Source organism: Ranitomeya variabilis, chromosome 2 (genome assembly GCF_051348905.1).
Source record: "Ranitomeya variabilis isolate aRanVar5 chromosome 2, aRanVar5.hap1, whole genome shotgun sequence".
In the NCBI taxonomy this organism is placed as follows: Eukaryota; Metazoa; Chordata; class Amphibia; order Anura; family Dendrobatidae; genus Ranitomeya; species Ranitomeya variabilis.
This window is the reverse complement of record NC_135233.1, coordinates 256492298-256517475: the sequence shown is the minus strand read 5'-3', so window position 1 is coordinate 256517475 and position 25178 is coordinate 256492298. Positions and strand designations below refer to the sequence as shown.

The window sequence follows — 25178 nt, the reverse complement described above, 5'->3', positions numbered from 1 at the left end:
TGGGAGGCTGTGATGATGGGGCTTATAGGCACTTGGGAGGCTGTGATGATGGGGGTTATAGACACTTGGGAGGCTGTGTACACCAAAGAAATTGAAATTTTGGAGTTTTGATTACTTTGTTTTACGACATTCAATAATTTGCGACTAGATGAAATCTTTATAGATGCGGTGATAACAAATGTTTTTCTTTTTATTAATAGAGAAAAAGAGGGCGATTCAGATTAGTTTTTTTTTTTTATGATGACGGAGGTCATACTCCATGCTCTCATTGTGAACTGTGATGAACTGGGGTGGAGGGAGCTTGCTCTCGCACCATTGCCCCCATCATCCTGCTCAAGAAACTGGGTAACAATGTGCACAGGCCGAAACTGACCGGAAGCAGGTGAGGGATTGTTTTATGGCAGCGGGGCTGACAGCTTTACTATGGGAGATCCGACAGCCGTTCATCTACAGCAGGGGTCTCCACAGCTGCTGCGGCTCCATGCGGCTATCGGGGCATGCTGGGAGTTGTAGTGTTATTATAGCTTTTGAGCTATAGGCTGGAGACTTAATTCTGGCCGTCAATATCACTCAGTTTTTAAATGCCAAAAGGATCGGCTGCAGTGTGTGAGACCAGCGCATGACGGGTGCGATCAGTGGCTACAGGGGCACTGAACGGGCCCTTGGCCCAGGTGCTAATTTAGAAAACTAAAAAAAAGTTATCACATTTTTCTTTTTACAAGTTTCACAGCATTTATTAACCCCTTCCCACCTTGGCCAATTTACATTTCTGCACTTTTGCTTTTTTTTCCTCCGTTTGTTGCAGGAGCCGTAGTTTATTTTTCTGTTTCAGGGCTTGTTTATTGCGGGACGAGTTGTAGTTGTGAATTTCAGAATTCATTTTATTACATAATGTCCTAAAAAAAAATTCTAAGCAAGGTGAAATGGTGCAGAAAAAAAACAAAACAATTCTGCCATTGTTTTCTGGACATTTGTTTTTACAGAGTTCAATGTGCGGTTCAATTTTCTGAACCTAGTCAAGTTTGAATTTTTTCATTGCTGGAGCCGTGCGAGCGCTTGTTTTTTTTTGGCGTGGCGAGGTGACCTTTGTATTGATTCCATTTTGAGATATTGCATTTTTTTGCAGGAGTACTTTTTTTTTTTTTTTTTTTTAACAGAGTTTAATAATTTTAGATCTTGACAGATCGGACCTCTATGGATACGTTGATACTGAATATGAGAGAATATATATGGGGTGCTCACTGCTAAAAGGAGGCGCTCAGGAGAAAATTTTTCAATATCGATACTGAATATGTCTATTTCTTTTTAACTCGGGGGAAAAAGTGGCTAGGTTTTTTGGTTTTATTTTTCAGTTCCTGAGCTCACAACATACACCTGCATCCAACTTGCGCAGTGTATGTATGGAGGATGTCGAGAAGTAGTAGAGACTGGAGATTCACACATTTAGTTCTCACATGATAAGAAATTTGGTGAATCTCTAAACACCCCACGCGTGAATTGTCATAGATATGTCCAGATATATGCCAATTAATAATACAAAATTATAATTCACACATCAGACCCCACACCCTCCAGCTCAGCACCACCCACATTTCAAAAAAATCGGCAAAAATGGTGGAAAGCAGAAAAAAAATGTTTTGCTTGGAGGGTCTTATAGCTATGTTCCAGTGTGTTATCTGTACCTGTTAGTCCTGGTGCGTCGCAGGTGTCCCCAGCACCCCAGTGTACATGCTCATGTTCCTCTTGCAGATCCCACCGCATCACCCTCATCTACAGAGAAGCAAAGAAGGTCCGTCATTACATTAATGCAAGAGATGCAATTATGGTGGCTCCCAGGACCGCAGCGGCATTTCCATTACCTACAGAGGAGCCGAAGAGGTCCAATATTACACCATTCAGTAGACAGATGCAATTATGGCGGCCCCCAGAGCCTTAGCCAAGTAACTAGTCACCAGGTGACATGAAATAAACTATCTGCAGAAAACAGGAAGACAATTCTGTTTTTCCAATTTTTTGCAAAATCCCTCAAAGGAGGGTCGGAGAACAGCGTCTTGTACATAATAGAAAAATGTTAATTACTTTCCAGTAATTTAATTTTCCGGAACCCATGACACCACCATAACTAGAGAGTATCCGCCCCCAAGGACAGGAAACCTACAGGTTTAAAAGGCGGAGCCTTTCTTCCCACTTCAGTGGTTTACAGAGCATGAGATAACCTCCTTTTAATTAGTTAGGTAGAGAACACACACATTATAATTATATATGTGTGTATATATACATGCATACACACTGTGACAAAGTGCTGGAGGGGAGAAACACTTCACTGACGCTATAAGCTTCAGGCATTTGAAACTCAGATGTGTGCTAAAGCACACTGTGTTGAGATGGGTTATTCGTCCATTTTAAAGGCAGGGTTTTTGTGGAGAACCATAGAGCGGGTGGGAGACTGTCCACCTTATCTCCACCCAGGGTGTGGTCTGGGGTTTAAATAGTCGGCCTTCTGAGGCATTCAGTGTTTCTGGAGAGGATAACTCCAAGAAGTGTTCGTGTTTGTGCTAACCTGAACCAGTATCCTGCTAAACCTGAGTGTGCGAAACCCCGCAACTACAAGGACTATGCTTTGTATTACGTTTTTGTTTTTTCTTAGGCCAGAAAGGCCATGTTTGTTTTCTTTGCCAACTCCGCACTGGCTTATGCAGTATCCATAATAAACCAGAGTCAGTGTTCCTGAGTCTTCCTTCGTATGCAGCCGAGTGATCCATTCTACCACAGGTGGTGTTTCAAATGTCAGCAACATTCCAGGAACATGTAAAGCGGCTGTGGACAAACTGCATGTCCTAGGTAAAGGAGGCCATAAGCCCGGAAGCAATGACGGACAGCATGGAGGAACTTCACAAGCATCTGGTCCAGGTCCAACAGCAGCAGCAGCTGGCGCAACAGGAAGCAAGTAAACTCTTGGTGCAGCAGCCCCAACAGCAGCGGCAGGAGGTGCTTACACGGCAACTGAGGCTGTTCGTGAGAGGCCGGCAGTCCCTTCCCCAACACCAAATACTGACTCATACGTCCAGAAAGCGGTAAGACGATCCATGCAAAAAATGACTCCAAGGGATGATGTGGAGACATTTTGTTTGTTTTGAATGGGTAGCAGAGTGGGTGAAGCTGCCCCCAGAGCAGTGGGCGGAGGTGCTCACCCCCATCTAACTGGTGAGTCTCAAAAGGCTTTTTATGATCTGGCATTACAGGATGCACAGGAATATGCAAAATTAGAAACTGAAATCTTGGCACGCACTGGAGTGACTGTTGGTCTGAGCACAAAGGGTTCACCACTGGACATATGGGGACAAACCCCCTGGCTCCCAAATGTTTGACTTACTGCATCTTGTTTTGAAGTGGTTGCAGCCGGAGTCCTCCACTTCAGCCCAGATGGTCAAGCAGGTTCCCAAGGACAGATTTATTCACTCCCTTCCTAGGCCAGTGCAGACCTGGTTTGCCCAGGGACACTCCCAAAATGTAGACAACCTCGCTGGCCCTGTGCAAAAGTATGAGGTGTTTGAAAGATCCCTAAGGAAGCCAGGCGGTGTTGCATTCTCATACTGGGGTACCCAGAAAGAGCCCGAATCTCAAAAGAGGGGTAGTAGAGCCACAATAGGGGGAATCTGAAGTCCCAAAGGCCACTGGAAAAGGCTTGCTCTTTTGGACGTGTCACGGTCCTGGACATATTGCCGCCCCTTGTCCTATGTCCTCCGAACAAATGGACTGCAACATATGGAGGCGGAGATACTAAGTAACTCAGACAGGAGCCGGGTCAACCACGATGAATCCCCAATCACAAAAAGAGGCTATGCGGCACACACAACGTGTTTCGGGTGCACAAATAGGAATCCACTCTAATCTATATACCGCATATTCTCGAGTATAAGCCGAGATTTTCAGCCCATTTTTTTGGGCTGAAAGTCCCCCTCTTGGCTTATACTCGAGTCATACCCAGGGGTTGGCAGGGGAGGGGAGTCTAATAATACTCACCTGCTCCCGGCGCACTCCCTGCAGGTCCCTGGTTCTCCCGGCGCCGCAGCTTCTTCCTGTAGTGAGCGGTCACATGGTACCGCTCATTACAGAATATGGACCCGACTTCACTCCCATAGGGGTGGATCCGCATATTCATTACTGTAATGATCGGTAACAGTGACCGCTCAGTACAGGAAGAAGCTGCGGCACCGGAGAACCAGGGACCTGCAGGGACCGCGCCGGGAGCAGGTGAGTATAATGGGGAGGGGGACCGCTGCGCAATATTCACCGCTCCTCGTTCCAGGCGCTGCTCCGTCTTCAGTGTCTTCTGCAGTGACGCTCAGGTCAGAGGGCGCGATGACGTGGTTAGGGCGCCCCCTCTGCCTGAACATCAGTGCAGAAGACGCTGAAGACGAAGCGGCGCCCAAAACGAGGACAGGTGAATATTGAAAATACCGGGGGCCTGAGCGGCGAGAGGTGAGTGTGTGATTTTTTTATTTTTTTTTATCGCAGCAACAGCATATGGGGCAAATATCTTTATGGAGCATCTTATGGGGCCATAATTAACGTTTGTGCAGCACTATATGGGGCAAGTGTCTGTATGGAGCATCTTATGGGGCCATAATCAACATTTGTGCAGCACTATATGGGGCAACTATCTTTATGGAGCATCTTATGGGGCCATAATTAACGTTTGTGCAGCACTATATGGGGCAACTATCTTTTTGGAGCATCTTATGGGGCCATAATCAACGTTTGTGCAGCACTATATGGGGCAAGTGTCTGTATGGAGCATCTTATGGGGCCATAATCAACGTTTGTGCAGAACTATATGGGGCAACTATCTTTATGGAGCATCTTATGGGGCCATAGCGTTTGTGCAGCACTATATGGGGTAAATATCTCTATGAAGCATCTTATGGGGCCATAATCAACATTTGTGCAGCATTATATGGGGCAAATGTGTCTATGGAACATCTTATGAGGTCATTATTAACCTTTATGCAGGATTATATGGGGCATATTTTAATATGGAGCATCTTATGGGGCCCATCATGAACTGTATGGAGCATTATAAGGGGCTCCTGATTCAATATGGATATTCAAAAACACTTAAATTACTGATGTCTCAATTAATTTTACTTTTATTGGCATCTATTTTTACTTTTGAAATTTACCGGTAGCTGCTGCATTTCCCACCCTAGGCTTATACTCGAGTCATTAAGTTTTCCCAGTTTTTTGTGGCAAAATTAGGGGTCTCGGCTTATACTCGAGTATATACGGTAATAAAATAATGTGGCACTGAGGGTGATGATGAAAAAGATTTATTTCATGTATTATCGACTCTGTTGCAAAAATATTTATGACATTTTGGCCCAAAGGCCTTCCTCAGAACAGGGAATGGAAATGAATGCGAGTAGCTGGAGTCAAGCAGCATAAGATCATGTGGCAAAGTTCATGTGTATGCAGCACTGGAGAAAAGCATGGTTGTGCATAGGGAAGAGCGCTCAATCCCCAATCGAAGTCGGAGGTGGATGAGTTCTCCGAGACAGTGACCAACGAGACAAAAATTCCTGAGTTGGGTGTTTCTGGGGGAAATTTTGGGAATGCCCAAATGCAGGTTCTTACATTAAAGGGAACCTGTCACCTGAATTTGGCGGGACCAGTTTTGGGTCATATGGGTGGGGTTTTCGGGTGTTTGATTCACCCTTTCCTTACCCTCTGGCTGCATGCTGGCAGCAATATTGGATTGAAGTTCATTCTCTGTCCTCTGGAGTACACGCCAGCGCAAGGCAATATTGCCTTGCGCTGGCGTGTACTCCGGAGGACAGAGAATGAACTTCAATCCAATATTGCGGCCAGCATGCAGCCAGCGGGTAAGGAAAGGGTGAATCAAACACCCGAAAACCCCACCCATATGACCCAAAACTGGTCCCGCCAAATTCAGGTGACAGGTTTCCTTTAAAAAGTGCATTTGACAATGTAACTGTGATTAATGGGATTGCTCAAAGCTGGGGGGCGACACCAGGTTTCCGTATTTCACTTTAACTAAAGAGTTGCTTTATCAGGTCACTAAACCAAAAGGTACAGAAAAGATATATATCTTGGTACCGTGTCAGCCAGTAGATAGAAAAATATTTAGAATTGAGAGTCCTCAGTTGTTGATACCTTTTAATGGCTAACTGAAAAGATGGTAACAAATTGCAAGCTTTCGAGACTACACAGGCCTCTTCATCAGGCAAAGACTAAAAGTAATTCTGAAGAATCACATATTTATGCACAACATAGAACAGAACCCCCCCCCCCCCCCCCCAAAAAAAAAAAAAAAAAAAAAACCATGGATAAGACAGGTGACGTGAAGCAGAATTACCATGAGTGATAAACAGTTATGTCCATAAATATTGGACCAGTTTTTAGATAAGGAATGTTTTATTGTCCTCTGATTGGGGTCTGGTTCTGTTGTGATGACCCCTCAGTCTGAGGGGCAAGTTCCTTAGTTGATGTAAATAGACATAAATCCATGCAACACATTCATTCCTGCGCTAAGACTGACCTTTGCACAGGAATGAATGTGTCGCATGGATTTATGACTTTTTACATCAACTAAGGAACTTGCCCATCAGACTATGAGGGGTTATCACAACAGAAACAGACCCCAGAGGACAATAAAACATTCCTTATCTAAAAACTGGTCCAATATTTATGGACATAACTGTTTATCACTCATGGTAATTCTGCTTCATGTCACCTGTCTTATCCATGGGGTTTTTTTTTGTGTGTTTTTTGTTTTTCTGTGCCATGTTGTGCATAAATATGTGATTCTTCAGAATTACTTTTAGTCTTTGCCTGATGAAGAAACCTGTGTAGTCTCGAACGCTTGCAATTTGTTACCATCTTTTCAGTTAGCCATTAAAAGGTATCAACCACTGAGGACTCTCAATTCTAAACCGAAAGGGTAAGTGATGGAGCAGTTGTTGGTACCAGGTCCCTATAAGCGTAGAGTATTAGTTCTGGCCCATTCTCATGTCTTGGGTAGGCAACTGGGAGTAGACAAATCTCAAGAACGGGTCCTTCAGAGGTTCTTCTGACCTGGGTGTCACCAAGATATTGTTAATTTCTGGCGATCCTGCCCTACCTGTCAGCTAACTGTTCTCGCATCCCACTTCCGTAGTCTCCTACTGCCGTTGCCCATTATAGAGGTAGAATTTGACCGGATTGCCATTGACCTTGTCGTCCCCTTATTTAAGTCAGCCAGGGGTCACCAATACATTATGGTGGTAATGGACTGTGCAACATGGTGCCCGGAGGCGGTAACTCTGCCAGTAGTATAGAACGAGAGCTAGTCCATATGATGGGCCTGCCAAAAGAGATCCTGATGACACAAGGGACTCCTCTTATGTCCAAAGTGATGAGGGATTTTGTAAGGCTCTCCAGATTATCCAAATCCAGACGTTGGTGTACCATTCACAGACAGACGGCATGATGAAGAGGCTCAACAAGACTTTGAAATCTATGCTTAAGAAGGTCATGGAGAAGGGTGGTAGAGACTGGGATTGCCTGCTACCGTACCTACTGTTCACCAATAGAGAAGTCCCACAGGCCTCTATGGGGTTCTCACCGTGTGAGCTGCTATTGTCACGCTCACGCCCAGACTCGTTAGCGCGGGCGTGCGGGGGTGTGGCCCCACTGGACCACAGACCAAACTTCCCTAGAAGGGGTGTAACTAAGTAGCTTCCTAGGTGTTCGCTGGAGCCTCTGATGGTGAGGTCAGACTTGTGCAATAGGAAGCTACCAGGTACCACTCCAGGGTGGTATCTGGCTGTGGCTGCTGATCCCACCTGGGGAACGGAACATAGACAGGCAAGCGGGCACGGCTGGCACTCTGGCAGACAGGCGGGCACGGCTGGGACACAGGCAGACAGACGGGTACAACAGAGACACTGGCAGGCAGGCGGTCACGGCTGGCTCTCTGGCAGGACAGGCGGACAAGGCTGGTACACTGAAAGAATAGGTAGGGACCGGTCTGCAGGCAGGTATGTGAAACAGGTAAGAACCTATTCAGACAGGAGGACTGAATAATAGGTAGAGAAAGACCGCAAGAGCGGATGCAGAGCGAAAGCACAGGAGCTAGAGCCAAGTGCAGAAACGCAGGAGGCGGAGCCAAGAGTTGGAGGCAGAGCCAAGTGCAGAAACGCAGGAGGAGGAGCCAAGAGTGGGAGAAGTAGAACCACAAGAAGCGGAGCCACAGAGCAAGAGCTGAGCGGAGCCGCAGAGCAAGGCCACAGAGTGCAGAGCAAAGTCAGAGTACAGAGCAAAGTGCAGAGCAAAGCTACAGAGAGCAGAGCTGAGAGCAAAGCCACAGAGTGCAGAGCTAAGAGCAGAGCAAAGTCGGAGTGCAGAGCAAGACACAGAGTGTAGAGCCGAGAGCAAAAAGACAGAGTGCAGAGCAAGATCACAGAATGCAGAGCAAGGAGCAAAGCAAGGTTGCAGAGAGCGGAGCCGAAAGCAGAGCAAAGCAAGACACAGAGGGCAGAGCAGAGCAAAGCAAGACACAGAGTACGCACAGCAGAAAAAGCAAACCAAGACAGGGATATAAACGGACACAGGAACGGGACTAGACTAAGACAGAGTCAGGAACGAGACTAGGCACAGAGACATGGACACAAGCCAGGGTACGACGCCCCTCTGGGTGGCGGACGTAGGCCAGGGTATGAAGCCCCGCTGGGTGGCTACACAGAAAACAGACCAGGGTACAAAGCCCCCCTGGGTGGCAGACATAAGAGTAAGCGAGACAGGGACTGGCACCTCAGCAGCTAAGAACTGACTGAGGGAGTAAGTTGCACAGGCCCCCCACCAATGGGTGGGGATGTCTTAAATACAGGAAGCATCATGGCGATTGGCCTGGGAGACCTTAGCAAGGTGCACACAGTCTCAATAAGAAACAGGAGTTGGCGGCGCCGCCCCCCTATGCACACGGACAGAGCATGCACAGAACAAACAGCAGACATGAGGCACACAGCATGGATCTGGCAGCAGAGAGAAGTCACAAGATGGCCCAGAGAAGTGAGTGAGTTGAGTGTAATGCAGGTGGGGGATGGGAGGCCATGCAGTGATGCCAGCAGAGTTGTTACAGTACCCCCCATTTACGGCCCCTCTTCTTCAAGTTCGCCAGGATGATTTGCAGAAGAAGAATAGGTTCACACACAGTCCAGGCCAACATGACATCTTCAGGGTAGAATAAGGCAGGAGGGCCACCAGGTATCTCAGAAAAAAAAAGTCTCTTGGTGCTCAACAGGGTTCGGTTTCACAATAAGCTGGACCACCTCCTCCTGGTAGACAGGTAACAGGGACTTGAATGCTGCTGTCTTAACATCTTCACCAGCCGGACACATGGAAACTGGAAACATTCTCATAGGATTCAACTTTTGCCCGACAGGTAGCAGAGATGTTCTTAGGTACGGAACACAAGAAAAGTCATTAGAGATTAGTGTGGAGAACAACAGCTCCACCGGGTCAGAGAAAAATTGAGGTGAACAAACTTCTGTTTTGAAATCTTCACCAGCCGGCCACAAGGACGCTGAAGGTATCCACATAGGAACCATTTTCTGCCCGTTATCCAGAAGAAATCGTCTGAACAACAGGGATGTTCCTAGGAACGGATTACAGGTATAGTCGTTGGAGATGTATGGAGAGATCGTCACCGCTTCCCCATCTTCGGTGACGTTAGCACACCTTGACTCGACGACTAACTGTTTACTGGTATAGTCGCTGGAGATGTGTGGAGACATTGTCACAGTTTCCCCATCTTCGGTGACATCAGCACACCTTGACTCGACGACTAGCAGACCAGCTGAAGATGAAACTGCTGAGTGTCTTTGACGCATGGGAACCAGACACTTCTCAAGACTGGGTAAGTTCAAACGAAGCACTTTACTGGAACTCTTGATCAGAGCGGGTGGTAGAGTCCTTGGCTCAGAATGACCCATGGGCATAACAGACAGCATACGGAAAACAAACTTCTTTGTGTATAAGGCTCCAACTTGGAGCTGTAGTTGTCCTTGCAGGACTAGACTGCTCTTTAGCAGGGCTCAGCCATTATCAGGCAACGCCCACAACGGGTTCTGGAGCAGTAGAACAGAGAAACGGAGACCATACACCGACTCCGTATGACAGGCGGCTTAAACACACCATAGCTCCCAGAAGGCAGAGAAACAGTCATTAACTTTGATGGAGAGAAAGTACTCTTGCCAGGGGCAGCCTCTCCTACTGGCCCAGGGTTTTGGAGTACAGGCTTCACAGGGCAAAGACCATCTGAATGTTTACAACTACAGGGATACCGTATTTCAATCTCAGCACCAGATTCAGGCTGCAGATTTGCCAGCCCCCTCTTATTAGACCTCTTGGATCTTGCTCGGGTGGCTGCTTCGGCAGGTTGTGGAACAGGTGAGTCTTGGACGGTCATGGACGGAACTGATGGTTTAACCCACAGGTTTCTTTCGTCTGGACCGTCTCTGTGAGCTTGGAGGGGAAGACTTTTCAGGAGACGCAGAAGTAGGCACATCGAAGACTTTATGGAAGGCCGCCAGGAAGGCCTCCAAGTCCGTGATGATGGGATCCCCTGCTTCAAAGAGGGGGTTGATCCATTCCAAAGCATCTCCTGCTAGGTAGGACATTATGTATGCCACTTTGAACAGATCAGAGGGGAAATCGGAAGCATACCATTCAAAGTTCAGCATACACTGCTCCAGGAACACACGGCACAGTTTTGGATCCCCATAGTACCTTGGTGGATCTGCTGGAGCTTGCTTTTAGAAGGCCAGAAGTAAATTATAGATAGCATCAGAGACAATGATTGGTGCATCCTGCTCCGAGAGCGAAAGGACATGGGACTCAGCGGGAACCATGGCCTGTGCAAACTGTCACGCTCACGCCAAGACTGGTTGGCGCGGGTGTGTGGCCCCACTGGACCACAGACCAAACTTCCGTGGAAGGGGCGTAAGTAAGTAGCTTCCTAGGTGTTCGCTGGAGCCTCTGATGGTGAGGTCAGACTTGTGCAATAGGAAGCTACCAGGTACCACTCCAGGGTGGTGTCTGGCTATGGCTGCTGATCCCACCTGGGGAACGGAACATAGGCAAGAGGGCACGCTGACACTCTGGCAGACAGGCGGGCACGGCTGGGACACAGGCAGACAGACGGGTACAACAGAGACACTGGCAGGCAGGCGGTCACGGCTGGCTCTCTGGTAGGCAGGCAGGTACGGCTGGCTCTCTGGCAGGACAGGCGGACAAGGCTGGTACACTGGAAGAACCGGTAGGGACCGGTCTACAGGCAGGTATGTGAAACAGGTAAGAACCTGTTCAGACAGGAGGACTAAATAATAGGTAGAGAAAGACCGCAAGAGCGGATGCAGAGCGAAAGCACAGGAGCTAGAGCCAAGAACAGAAACGCAGGAGGCGGAGCCAAGAGGAGGCGGAGCCAAGTGCAGAAAGCAGGAGGCGGAGCCAAGAGCTGGAGGAGGAGCCAAGTGCAAAAACGCAGGAGGCAGAGCCGTGCAGAAACGCAGGAGGCGGAGCCAAGAGCTGGAGGCGGAGCCAAGTGCAGAAACGCAGGAGGCGGAGCCAAGAGCTGGAGCCAAGTGCAGTAACGCAGGGGGCGGAGCCAAGAGATGGAGCCAAGTGCAGAAACGCAGGAGGAGGAGCCAAGAGCGGGAGAAGTAGAACCACAAGAAGCGGAGCCGCAGAGCGAGAGCTGAGTGGAGCCGCAGAGCAGGGTCACAGAGTGCAGAGCAAAGTCAGGGTACAGAGCAAAGTGAAGAGCAAAGCTACAGAGAGCAGAGCTGAGAGCAAAGCCACAGAACGGAGAGCTAAGAGCAGAGCAAAGTCGGAGTGCAGAGCAAGACACAGAGTGCAGAGCCGAGAGCAAAAACACAGAGTGCAGAGCAAGATCACAGAATGCAGAGCAAGGAGGAAAGCAAGGTTGCAGAGAGCGGAGCCGAAAGCAGAGTAAAGCAAGACACAGAGTACGCACGGCAGAAAAAGCAATCCAAGACGGATATAAACGGACACAAGAACGGGACTAGACTAAGACAGAGTCAGGAACAAGACTAGGCACAGAGACATGGACACAAGCCAGGGTACGACGCCCCTCTGGGTGGCGGACGTAGGCCAGGGTACGAAGCCCCGCTGGGTGGCTACACAGAAAACAGACCAGGGTACAACGCCCCCCTGGGTGGCAGACATAGGCCAGGGTACGAAGCCCCGCTGGGTGGCTACACAGAAAACAGACCAGGGTACAACGCCCCCCTGGGTGGCAGACATAAGAGTAAGAGAGACAGTGCCTGGCACCTCAGCAGCTAAGAACTGACTGAGGGAGTAAGTTGCACAGAGCAAACAGCAGACATGAGGCACACAGCATGGATCTGGCAGCAGAGAGAAGTCACAAGATGGCCCAGAGAAGTGAGTGAGTTGAGTGTAATGCAGGTGGGGGATGGGAGGCCATGCAGTGATGTCAGCAGAGTTGTTACAGCTATATGGACAGTACCCTGGAGGACTTCGGGACATTGCAAAGGAGTCCCAGGAAGCGGAGGTAACACCCCACCAAAGTGTCATCGAACATGTGATCCAGATGTAGGACACTATTGCGAGGGTGAGGCTGATTGTGAGGGAGAGCCTCCTTCAAGCAAAAGAGGCCCAGGCAAAGGTCTACAATCGGTTGGCGAGACTGAGATAGTTTAGCCCTGGAAACCGAGTGTGGATGTTGATCCCCAAGGTGGAAAGAAAGTTCCTGGCCAAGTGGCAAGGGCCATACAAAGAGGCTGAAAAGCTGAATGACTTCAACTATGAGGTCCAACAACCAGGAAGAAAAGAAAGACGTATCAGGTGTACCATATTAACCTGCTCAAACCATGGCAAGACAGGGAACCGGTGGAAGCTACAGTCATGGCCAAAAGTATTGACACCCCTGCAATTCTGTCAGATAATACTCAGTTTCTTCCTGAAAATGATTGCAAACACAAATTCTTTGGTATTATTATCTTCATTTAATTTGTCTTAAATGAAAAAACACAAAAAGAATTGTCCTAAAGCCAAATTGGATATAATTCCACACCAAACATAAAAAAGGGGGTGGACAAAAGTATTGGCACTGTTCGAAAAATCATGTGATGCTTCTCTAATTTGTGTAATTAACAGCACCTGTAACTTACCTGTGGCACCTAACAGGTGTTGGCAATAACTAAATCACACTTGCAGCCAGTTGACATGGATTAAAGTTGACTCAACCTCTGTCCTGTGTCCTTGTCTATACCACATTGAGCATGGAGAAAAGAAAGAAGACCAAAGAACTGTCTGAGGACTTGAGAAACCAAATTGTGAGGAAGCATGAGAAATCTCAAGGCTACAAGTCCATCTCCAAAGACCTGAATGTTCCTGTGTCTACCGTGCGCAGTGTCATCAAGAAGTTTAAAGCCCATGTCACTGTGGCTAACCTCCCTAGATGTGGACGGAAAAGAAAAATTGACAAGAGATTTCAACGCAAGATTATCCAACATCCGCACAAAGAACCTCGACTAACATCCAAACAAGTTCAAGCTGCCCTGCAGTCCGAGGGTACAAGTGTCAACCCCTACTATCCGTTGGTGTCTGAATGAAAAGGGACTGTATGGTAGGAGACCTAGGAAGACCCCACTTCTTACCCCGAGACATAAAAAAGCCAGGCTGGAGTTTGCCAAAACTTAACTGAAAAAGCCTAAAACGTTTTGGAAGAATGTTCTCTGGTCAGAAGAGACAAAAGTAGAGCTTTTTGGGCAAAGGCATCAACATAGAGTTTACATGAGAAAAAGAGGCATTCAAAGAAAAGAACACGGTCCCTACAGTCAAACATGGCGGAGGTTCCCTGATGTTTTGGGGCTGCTTTGCTGCCTCTGGCACTGGACTGCTTGACTGTGTGCATGGCATTATGAAGTCTGAAGACTACCAACAAATTTTGCAGCATAATGTAGGGCCCAGTGTGAGAAATCTGGGTCTCCCTCAGAGGTCATGGGTCTTCCAGCAGGACAATGACCCAAAACACACTTAAAAAAGCACTAGAAAATGGTTTGAGAGAAAGCACTGGATACTTCTAAGGTGGCCAGCAATGAGTCCAGACCTGAATCCCATAGAACACCTGTGGAGAGATCTAAAAATGGCAGTTTGAAGAAGGCACCCTTCAAATATCACGGACCTGGAGCAGTTTGCCAAAGAAGAATGGTCTAAAATTCCAGCAGAGCATTGTAAGAAACTCATTGATGGTTACCGGAATTGGTTGGTCGCAGTTATTTTGGCTAAAGGTTGTGCAACCAAGTATTAGGCTGATGGTGCCAATACTTTTGTCTGGCCCATTTTTGGAGTTTTGTGTGAAATGATCAATGTTTTGCTTTTTGCTTCATTCTCTTTTGCGTTTTTTCATTTAAGACAAATTAAATGAAGATAATAACAACAAAGAATTTGTGTTTGCAATCATTTTCAGGAAGAAACTGAGTATTATCTGACAGAATTGCAGGGGTGTCAATACTTTTGACCATGACTGTACATGCCTGGGGGCCAACCCTGAAGCTAAGGGTCAATGATGTCACAGTGAAAGAGACACTGTCACTGTGTCATGCTGTGACAGTCTTCAGTAAGGAAGAAGTGCCTCAAACTGTCCCTGCAACCCTAATTATCCCTGTACCTGGGGTACTCTTAAAGGTAGAGAGGCCCGAGTCTCCGACCTTACTACGCTCCTGTTAATGTCCTAAGCTGCCCCCTCTCCTAGGAGGCCTGGGACAGATAGATAGACAGTTAGAGCATAAACATGTAACACGAATAGTGATAACAAAAAAACAACTTACAGTGGGTACGGAAAGTATTCAGACCCCTTTAAATTTTTCACTCTTTCATTGCAGTCAATTGGTTAATTCAAAAAAGTTCATTTTTTTTCTCATTAATGTACACTCTGCACCCCATCTTGACTGAAATAAAAAAACAAACGTATAATTTTTTGCATATTTATTAAAAAAGAAAAACTGAAATATCACATGGTCATAAGTATTCAGACCCTTTCCTCAGTATTGAGTAGAAGCACCTTTTTGAGCTAGTACAGCCATGAGTCCTTTTGGGAATGATGCAACAAGTTTTTCACACCTGGATTTGGGGATCCTCTGCTATTCTTCCTTGTAGATCCTCTCCAGTTCCACCAGGTTGGATGGTGAACGTTGGTGGACAGCCATTTTCAAGTCTCTCAAGAGATGCTCAATTGGGTTTAGGTCAGAGCTCTGGCTGGGCCAGTCAAGAATGGTCACAGAGTTGTTCTGAAGCCACTCCTTTGTTATTTTAGCTGCATGCTTAGGGTCATTGTCTTGTTGGAAGGTGAACTTTCGGCCAAATCTAAGGTCCAGAGCACTCTGGAAGAGGTTTTCATCCACGATATTTCTGTACTTGGCGGCATTCATGTTTCCTTCAATGACAACCAGTCGTCCTTTTCCCACAGCTGAAAAACACCCACATAGGATGATGCTACAACCACCATGTTTCACTGTTGGGATTGTATTGGGCAGGTGATGAGCATTGCCTGGTCTTCTCCACACATACCACTTAGAATTATCACCAAAAAGGTCTATCTTCGTCTCATCAGACCAGAGAATCTTATTTCTCATAGTTTGGGAGTCCTTCGTGTGTTTTTTTAGCAAACTATGCAGGCTTTCATATATCTTGCACTGAGGAGAGGCTTCCGTCGGGCCATTCTGCCATAAAGGCTCGACTGGTGGAGGGCTGCTGTGACAGTTGACTTTGTGGAACGTTCTCCAATCTCCCTACTGCATCTCTGAAGCTCAGCCACAGTGATCTTGGAGTTATTTTTTACCTCTCTCACCAAGGCTCTTCTCCCACAATTGCTCAGTTTGGCTGGACGGCCAGGTGTAGGAAGACTTCTGGTGGTCCCAAACTTCTTCCACTTAAGGATTATGGAGGCAACTGTGCTCTTAGGAACCTTGAGTACTGCAGAAATTCTGTTGTAACCTTGGCCAGGTCTGAGCCTTGCCACAGATCTGCCTCTGAGCTTCTTGGCCAGTTCCTTTGACCAAATCAAGTCCTATCAGTTTAATTAAACACAGCTGCTCCAATGAAGGAGTAGAACCATCTCAAGGAGGATCGCAAGGAAATGGACAGCATGTAACTTAAATATGAGTGTCTGAGCAAAGGGTCTGAATACTTATGACCATGTGATATTTCAGTTTTTCTCTTCTAGTAAATTCGCAAAAAATTCTACATTTGTTTTTTTCAGTCAAGATGAAGTGTAGAGTGTACATTAATGTGAAAACATGAATTTTTTTGAATTTACCAAATGGCTGCAATGAAACAAAGAGTGAAAAATTTAAAGGGATCTGAATACTTTCCGTACCCACTATACATACAAAAACACTTACCAAGGGTACGGAGGAATAAAGGGAAGTATGGGAAATGTACAAACCAACTGGAAATAGGCTAATGTAGTCCTAGGAGGTACCACAGGAGATTGTGTCACTATTGGTCTATCCCAAAGGCATGTGTCTATATGTATGGCAAGAGCCATGGCTGCCTCCAACGACGCTGGAGTTTCATACAGTGCTAATGCTTTTTTCAACCATTCAGACATGTCCTGACAAAACTGTCTTCTAAGAGCGAGATCAATCCACTGGGTGTCAGTAGCCCATCTATGGAATTCTGAATAAAATTCCTCTGGTGGTCGGTCTCCCAGCTGGATCTTCCGTAGTTTAGATTCCACAAGGGAGACTCGGTCTGGGTCATTAAAAACGAGGCCAAGAGCCCTGAAAAATCCATCCACTGACTGAAGTGACAATGAGTCAGACGGGAGTGATAAAGCCAAGGATTGAGGGTCTCCTTGAAAGAGGGAGACAACAATCTCTACCCTCTGTACCTCACTCCCAGATGACCGGGTACGAAGCCTGAAATTGTGCTTACAGACTTCTCGGAATGTGACAAATTTGTCCCGACCCCCCCTAAAACTAGTTCGGAAGCGCCACTTTAGGTTCTGGTCCAGCTGTCTGGTGTAAAGAAACCTTAGACCATAGGTCTGATAGCTCAAAAGACCAACCCTGCAGCTGTCTCGTAAAGCTAATGACCGGATCCATGTCAACATCAAAAATGTGGGGCCTGTGAAAATATCACACTGTGACGATCTTCGGTAAGGAAGGGGGGCTCAAACTGTCCCTGGAACTCTAACTATCCCTGTTTCGGGGGTACTCTTAAAAGGTAGAGGCGCCCAAGTCTCTGACCTTACTATGCTCTGTCCTAAGCTGTCCACTCCTGCAGGAGGCCTGAGACAAATGTGTTAGTGTATAAACATGTAAGACAAACAGGAATAACAAAAAGCAACTTACATTCAAAAACACTGACCAAGGGTACAGAGGAATAAAGGGAAGAATAGGGAGGTACAAACCAACTGGGAGCAGGATAATGGAGAAAGCATACACCCAAAAAGCATTAAACAACAATCTCCAGCATCAACTACGAACTCCAATGTCAGCAAGCCAAGAAGTAAACTTGCACAGACAGGGATGAGAAGGTCTGGCCAGGTTTTATATAGAGAGAAAATGAGCAGGTCAGGAGCAGCTGTCAGATGGAGCTTCATGTCTCTAACCAGCAGAAAAATAGTCATTAACCTCTTCAGTGCCAAAGGAAACTAAGCTTATTTAATATGAGGAACAAAGCACACAGGCTAAATGGAAGACCTGAGATTCATAGTACACAAAGAACACCTAACCCCCGATCTCCCAGGAGGATGTGACACACCGGCCCAGAAGCAACAGTGCCGACAGCAGATTCAGCTGAACCGGGACCTGTTTTAAGAGTTGCCTGGTTGCACGCAGGCGGTGGAACACAAAATCCTGTTGGAATCGCATGTGAGGGTGAACTAAAAGCCATATCGGATTCCCAAAGCCCGCCGTGAGGTTATCTCCAAGGAGGTGAATGTTGAGCCTGGGCATCAGAGGAGTCAAAGAGCGGCTGGTCCAGACCTATTGTCCTTGTGCCTAAGCCAGATAGAGAGTGGAATTTATGTAATGACTACAGGACACTAAATGAGGTGTCCCAAGTTCGACGCATATCGATGCCCTGGATCGATGAGTTCATTGAGAAGCCAAGGTCAGCCAGATATATCACCACCCTGGACTTAATGAAAGGGTACTGGCAAATTCTCCTGTCCCCAAATGCCAATCAGAAGATGGCCTATTCTACGCCTGATGGATGTTTTCAGTATACCAGGATGCCGTTCGGTCTGCAGGGTGTCCGAGCTACCTTCCAGAGGGCCATGGGCTGGATCCTAGCCTCTCACAAAAAGTATGCCACAGCTTACCTGAACGACATTGTGATCTTCAGCCCAGATTGGGAAAGTCATCTACAGAAGGTCCAGGCAGTACTGGATGCGCTAAGGAAGGCAGGGTTTGCCATGAACCAAAGAAGTGCGCCATGGGCAAAGAAGAGTCTAAATACTTGGGCTATAAAGTTGGAAGGGGCGAAGTCAAGCCGCAAGTACATAGAGTAGATGCAATCCAGAACTGGCAGTAACCGGTCTCCAAAAAGCAGGTTAGTGTGTTTCTGAGAACAGTGACATACTATAGGCAATTTATCCTGAATTTCACAATAACAGCCCCCGACTGATTGTCAGGGCTCTGAACATTTTTTACCTTTTGTGCATTACTGCCCTTTTCCAAGATGGCGTCTTTGGTCTCATGTGCACTGTGTTTTCCTGCTATAAAACTCCACCCCAGCCTTCAGTCTGTGCTAGAGTATTCTGCCTTGCATCCAGCTCCTGACCTCTGATTACTCCCTGGCTATATACCTGCTCCTGTGAACCTGTGTGGTGATCCTGCTACTCTGCTCTGAGTTCCTGCTGCATACACAAGTTCCAGTAATCCTCCTTCATCTGCTGTTCGTGTTTACTTCCATCTGCATTTGCTGGACATGTAAGCTGTTTCTGCTTTGCAATAACCTGAGACTATTAACCAGGCCTCCCTGGTTGAGCTAAGATATGATTTGAACTGCCTAATAAGCATATCTATCTGTGCCTGGACTAAGACAAGGATTTATTCGTGTCAAGTATCCTCAAGAATAACTGTGCTTCATAGACTTTCTGCTTGATTGCATTTTCCTCTGAAGTTTCCTATAGACTGCTAAGCTGCGTTTATTATTTGCACCAAGTGTTGTGGACTTGAGTTTCTCTCTGCACCTGTTTGAATCACCGTGTGATAATATAGACTTTACCACTTATAAAACTGTGTCCTGTAGTTGTCTTGTTCCACGCAAAGAGTCTCCTGAGTTATCCCCTATAATTATTACACTGATCTTCTTAAGGGCACAAAGACGTCAATGGTGAAATGGTCCTTTGAAGAAGAGGTGGCATTCCAGGAGTTGAAGCTCGCCCTAGGCAAACAGCCGATCTTGGTTGCACCAGACTTCATTAAAGCATTCGCAGTTCAGATAAACGCCTCAAAGGTCAGGTTAGGGGCTGTGTTGTCCCAAGAAGTAAATGGGTAGGAACTTCCCATCCTATACTTAAGCAGAAAACTCTCTACCTGTGAGAAATACTACGCCATTGTGAAAAAGTGAGTGATTTTCAATCAAATGGGCAATTTACATGCTGGTACTACCTGTTAAGCCAGAAGCTCAGGCTAGTATCAGATCATGCGCCCCCGAGATGGATAAGGGAAAGGAAGGGGAAGAACGTCAGGGTGACTAGGTGGTTTCTAGCACTCCAAGACTAAAGTTTTCATGTGGAACACAGGCCCAGTGCAGATATCCCGTTCAGACTCCCGTTTAGAGAGAGTGAAGGTGCCAAAACCCTCGCCTTTGGGCAGAGTTGGAGGGATATGTGACAAAGTTAATGGCAAAGTGTTGGAGGTAGATATGCTTCACTGAGGTTATTAGCTTCAGTGATTTGAAACCTGCAAGTTTGCTCCAGCACACTATGTGTTTAGAGGGCTTACTTGACATTTTAAGGGCTGGGTTTTGTGGACAACTATAGAGCTGGTGGGAGGTTGTCCACCTTATCTCCACCCCAGGGTGTGGTCCAGGGTTTAAATAGTGGGCCTTCTGAGGCATTCAATGTTCAGTGTGTCTGGAGAGGCTAACTCCAGAAAGGTGTTTGTGCAAATCTGAACCAGTGTCTTGCTGACCCTGAGCGGGAAGAAACCCGCAACTACAAGGACTGTGCTTTGTATTACGTTTTTAAATGTTCTTAGGCTAGAAAGTGTTAGGGGTCGAGTTCCTGCCTTTGCACAGGGGGAATCTCGGTCCATCTCCGCTGTGGTCTCCCATTCTTCTCCTGCCGCAGTGGAGCCTGCTCAGCGGAGACGTCGGTCCCAGCGTCTCGCTCAGTCTGACTCTGTACAAAGAATTACTGCTGCTTTCCCTGCTTCTGCCATTGAAGTCAGTGCTGGGCAGCAGCGAGCAGACGCTTCTGGGACTAAGTCCTGCTTTTCTCGTTCTGAGCATGCCCAGAGTAAGATCTCTCAGTGGAGATCGAGGGTCACATGATCAGATACTGCAGCTTAGGCCATTGGTCCTTCAGGAAGGTCCTGTAGGTGCTCACGCTCTGTGGCAGCCTCTCATTGGTCCTTCTAGGAAGGTCCTGTACATGCTGCAACTATTTAAGGCTCGCATGGCCTCACTACACATCTAGATAAATTCCATGGGGGGTCTAGTTTCCAAAATGGGGTCACTTTTGGGGGGTTTCTACTGTTTAGGCACATCAGGGGCTCTCCAAATGCGACATGGCGTCCGATCTCAATTCCAGTCAATTTTGCATTGAAAAGTCAAATGGCGCTCCTTTGCTTCTGAGCTCAGCCATGCGCCCAAACAGTGGTTTACCCCCACATATGGGGTGTCGGCGTACTCAAGACAAATTGTACAACAACTTCTGGGGTCCATTTTCTCCTGTTACCCTTGGTAAAATAAAAATTTGGAGGCAAAAAGATCATTTTTGTAGAAAAAATGCGATTTTTTTATTTTCACGGCTCTACATTATAAACTTCTGTGAAGCACCTGGGGGTTTAAAGTGCTCACCACACATCTAGATAAGTTCCTTAAGGGGTCTAGTTTCCAAAATGGTGTCATTTGTGGGGGGTCTCCACTGTTTAGGCACATCAGCAGCTCTCCAAACGTGACATGGCGTCCGATCTCAATTCCAGCCAATTCTACATTGAAAAAGTAAAACGACACTCCTTATCTTCCAAGCTCTGCGGTGCGCCCAAACAGTGGTTTACCCCCACATATGGGGTATCGACGTACTCAGGAGAAATTGCACAACAACTTTTGTGGTCTAATTTCTCCTGTTACCCTTGTGAAAATAAGAATTTGTGGACGAAAAAATCATTTTTGTGAAAACAAATGCGATTTTTTATTTTCACGGCTCTACGTTATAAACTTCTGTGAAGCACTTGGGGGTTCAAAGTGCTCACCACACATCTAGATAAGTTCCTTAAGGGGTCTAGTTTCCAAAATGGTGTTACTTGTGGGGGGTTTCCACTGTTTAGGCACATTAGGGGCTCTCCAAATGCGACATGGCGTCCGATCTCAATTCCAGCCAATTCTGCATTGAAACAGTCAAACGGTGCTCCTTCACTTCCAAGCTCTGCAGTGTGCCCAAACAGTAGTTTACCTCCACATATGGGGTATCGGCGTACTCAGGAAAAATTGCACAACAAAATTTGTGGTTAAATTTCTGTTTTTACACTTGTGAAAATTAAAAAAAATGGTTCTGAAGTAAAATGTTTGCAAAAAAAAGTTAAATGTTCATTTTTTTCTTCCACATTGTTTCAGTTCCTGTGAAGTACATAAAGGGTTAATAAACTTCTTGAATGTGGTTTTGAGCAGCTTGAGGGGTGCAGTTTTTAGAATGGTGTCACACTTGGTTATTTTCTATCATATAGACCCCTCAAAATGACTTCAAAGGTGATGTGGTCCCTAAAAAAAACATGGTGTTGTAAAAATGAGAAATTGCTGGTCAAATTTTAACCCTTATAACTCCCTAACAAAAAAAAAAATTGTTTCCAAAATTGTGCTGATGTAAAGTAGACATGTGGGAAATGTTATTTATGAACTATTTTTTGTGACATATCTCTCTGATTTAAGGGCATAAAAATACAAATTTTGAAAATTGCAAAATTTTAAAAATTTTCGCCATATTTCCATTTTATTCATAAATAATCGCAAGTAATATCGAAGAAATGTTACCACTAACTTGAAGTACAGAATGTCACGAAAAAACAATCTCAGAATCAGCGAGATCCGATAAAGTGTTCCAGAGTTATAACCTCTTAAAGTGACACTGGTCAGAATTGTAAAAATTGGCTCGGTCATTAAGTACCAAATTGGCTCTGTCACTAAGGGGTTAAACACCTTCTGACATCTAAAGATTGGATCTAGCCTCCTTCTCATCCCTGGGGTCATTACAAAAAGAGGGTAAAAAGATGAGACCTATGAAAGAATAAGGACACCTTAGAGAGAAAAGATGGGTCTGTTCTAATGACCACTATCAGCGAGACTATTGGTAAATGGTTGGTTTACTGTAATTTCCCTATCCTTCTAGCTGAGGTAAAGGCCACAAGCAGAGGAGTTTTACAGGTAAGAACTTTAAACTGTACTTCAGCTAACGGCTCAAAGACTAAATGGTGGGACCTAAGATGGAACCTCAAGTCTAGACCTGCCCACTGAACGTATGAAGCTCACTACCCATGGGGGGGGGGGGGGTGTCAGCAATTCTTTTATTAAAAAAAAAACGTCCCAAGGCTGATATATGTACCTTAAGGGTGTTACCTGACATAACTATCTCCAGGACTTTATGTAAGAATTTTAAGATCCTAGTCCATGGTACAGAGTCATTCAAAAGGGATTCCCTCGGATCTAGGGAAAAAAAATCTTATTGACCTTGGATGGGGGGTCTATCTGAGGCTGGCTCATAATGCTACCATCGTCTGAAATACTGAAAGGTTTAGGGACCATTCATCCTGACTTCACTGGTGAGGGCTTAGATCGTCTGCTTTGATTATTGTTCTTTCCTTTTAGATAATCTGCTGATTTCGGCCACCGCCATGAGTTTCCCTGTTTCTTTCATCAGACACCTGGACCTTGTCTCCCCCCCTTGCTTGTCTACATAGAACATCGTTGTCCTGTTGTCTGAAAGAATTTTCACATTTTGGTTTTTTTTAGTCCAAGTAGGGCTTCTACCAGAGCCAACCTGACTGCTGTCAGTTGCTTCAGTGTTGAGGATGCTTGTCTCAGAGCCTGTGCCCGCTGCCCCAGAAAAGCTGTTCTCCAGATGTGCCCCCCAACTGATGGGACTTGCATCAGTGGTGATAACCGACGGACTCAAGATTTCCCAGGAACTCCCTAAAGCAAATTCTCCCTGTAGAGCCACCAAACTTGTGACTCCAGAGTTGTTTTTGAAACCCGAATCCTCTTGCCTAGTTGTCCCTTGTATCTTTTTTCTGCATCCAGAACCTCCCAAGAAAGAATTTCCTCTGAGATGAATTAGCGGGAAACCCTTTCCAGATATCTGCTGCTGCTTCCAGTATTTGATGATGGAGTCGTCCAAAAAGGATTTCCTCCTGACAGACACAGCGCCATCTCCCCAATCATTACATGAATGTGCACATACGGGAAGAGCGCAAGGTGTATGGGGCACGGAGGGGGCTTCTTTTGCCCTCCCTCATACTCGCCCCTTACAGGCACGCTTTTCCAGCTCATCCCAGGAGGGAAGGAGACTATCCATTAGACCTGCAGCCCCACAGGGGTATCCGTTAACCCCACACACCCTGTATTCACCACTCTGAATATTCTGGGGACGCAGATTTAGGCCTCATTCAGACAGATCTGATTACCACCACAAGATTCCAGATTACATGTTCCCCGAGCACTTTAGAAAATGAGAGACAGAACCTGATTGGTTGCTAGTGGGCAGCTGCTCCATATGTTCAGTAATGATTTCATTGGTTGCTAGGGGCAAATCCCTCCCAATCAAATTCCAGTTTACATCTTCCCTAAACACCCTAGAAAATAGGCAGGATCTGATTGGTTGCTAGTGGGACGTTGCGCCACATTTAGTAATGATCCAATTGGTTGCAAGAAGAAACATCTTTATTTTGTGTATAACCCTCAGCAACCAATCAGATTCTAGTTTTACATTTTTCCCTGGAAAATAAAAGACAGGATCTGATTGGTTTGCTTGGAGTCAGTTGCTCCATATCTTGACAACACTAGGAAAATGAAAACAATTATCTGATTGGTTGCTGTGGGCAACTACCAGTGACTACCTGTAAACCCAATTATTGGAATTACATCGCTCGTTCCATTAACCCCGTTGTGTCCTGGCAGCAGTTGTGCGTCTCCCGTCATAGCACATAGATGGCGCCCGCCTCCGTTCTGTGACCTTGGCAGACTCCCATGGCATCTGTCCATGAATCTTCTTCAACTGCGTTCTGTAATTGATGTCGTATTACGTTTACTAATTTTTCCCCATTTTCGTGGCAGAAACAAGCAGCTGAGTAATCGGCAGCAGACGTGTAAATCCACTGAGCTGTGGAGGTCGAGGATACAAGATGTTAGGAAATCCCAGTGATTAGTAATGTGACAACTTACGGGATAGGGGAACCGATTGTCTCCCGGAGAGGAGTCCGACAACAGCAGACAATTCAGAATCCATCCCTCATGCTTCACACTGCAGCTCTGCTCTGTGACCGCCATGCTCCAGCTTAGCTGCCTCGTCCACTGCAGACGGCGACTATGTGCACACGATGCGGATTCGCAGCGTTTATTTCCGCGCAGAAACGCTGCAGATCCGCAAAGTGATTTACAGTACAATGTAAATCAATAGGAAAAAAAATGCTGTGCTAATGGTGCGGAAAATTCCGCGCGGAAACGCTGCAGATCAAAAGAAGGAGCATGTCACTTATTTGTGCGGATCTGCAGAGTTTTTGTACCCTTCCATTATAGAATTCCGCAGGGGTAAAAAATGCATCAAATCCGCACCTGCGTTTTCAGCCTGGAGATGCAGATTTTGTGCAGAAAATTCTGCACCCCAATTCCGCAACGTGTGCACATAGCCTTCATGTGTTTCCGGGCCCCATTATGCCTCCCCTTCATGCTTTACACTGCAGATCTGC

The 25178-nt window shown here is 46.4% G+C and overlaps 1 long non-coding RNA gene across 1 annotated transcript in view; it reads right to left on the bottom strand.

Annotated features, from left to right (window-relative positions):
- The window catches only part of LOC143805420 (uncharacterized), a 39020-nt gene that overhangs the window by 4469 nt on the left and 9373 nt on the right, over positions 1-25178 (bottom strand). Inside the window, exon 2 of the long non-coding RNA XR_013221235.1 lies at positions 1683-1770. This is a non-coding gene — a long non-coding RNA (uncharacterized LOC143805420). The remainder of the gene's footprint in view (positions 1-1682; positions 1771-25178) is intronic.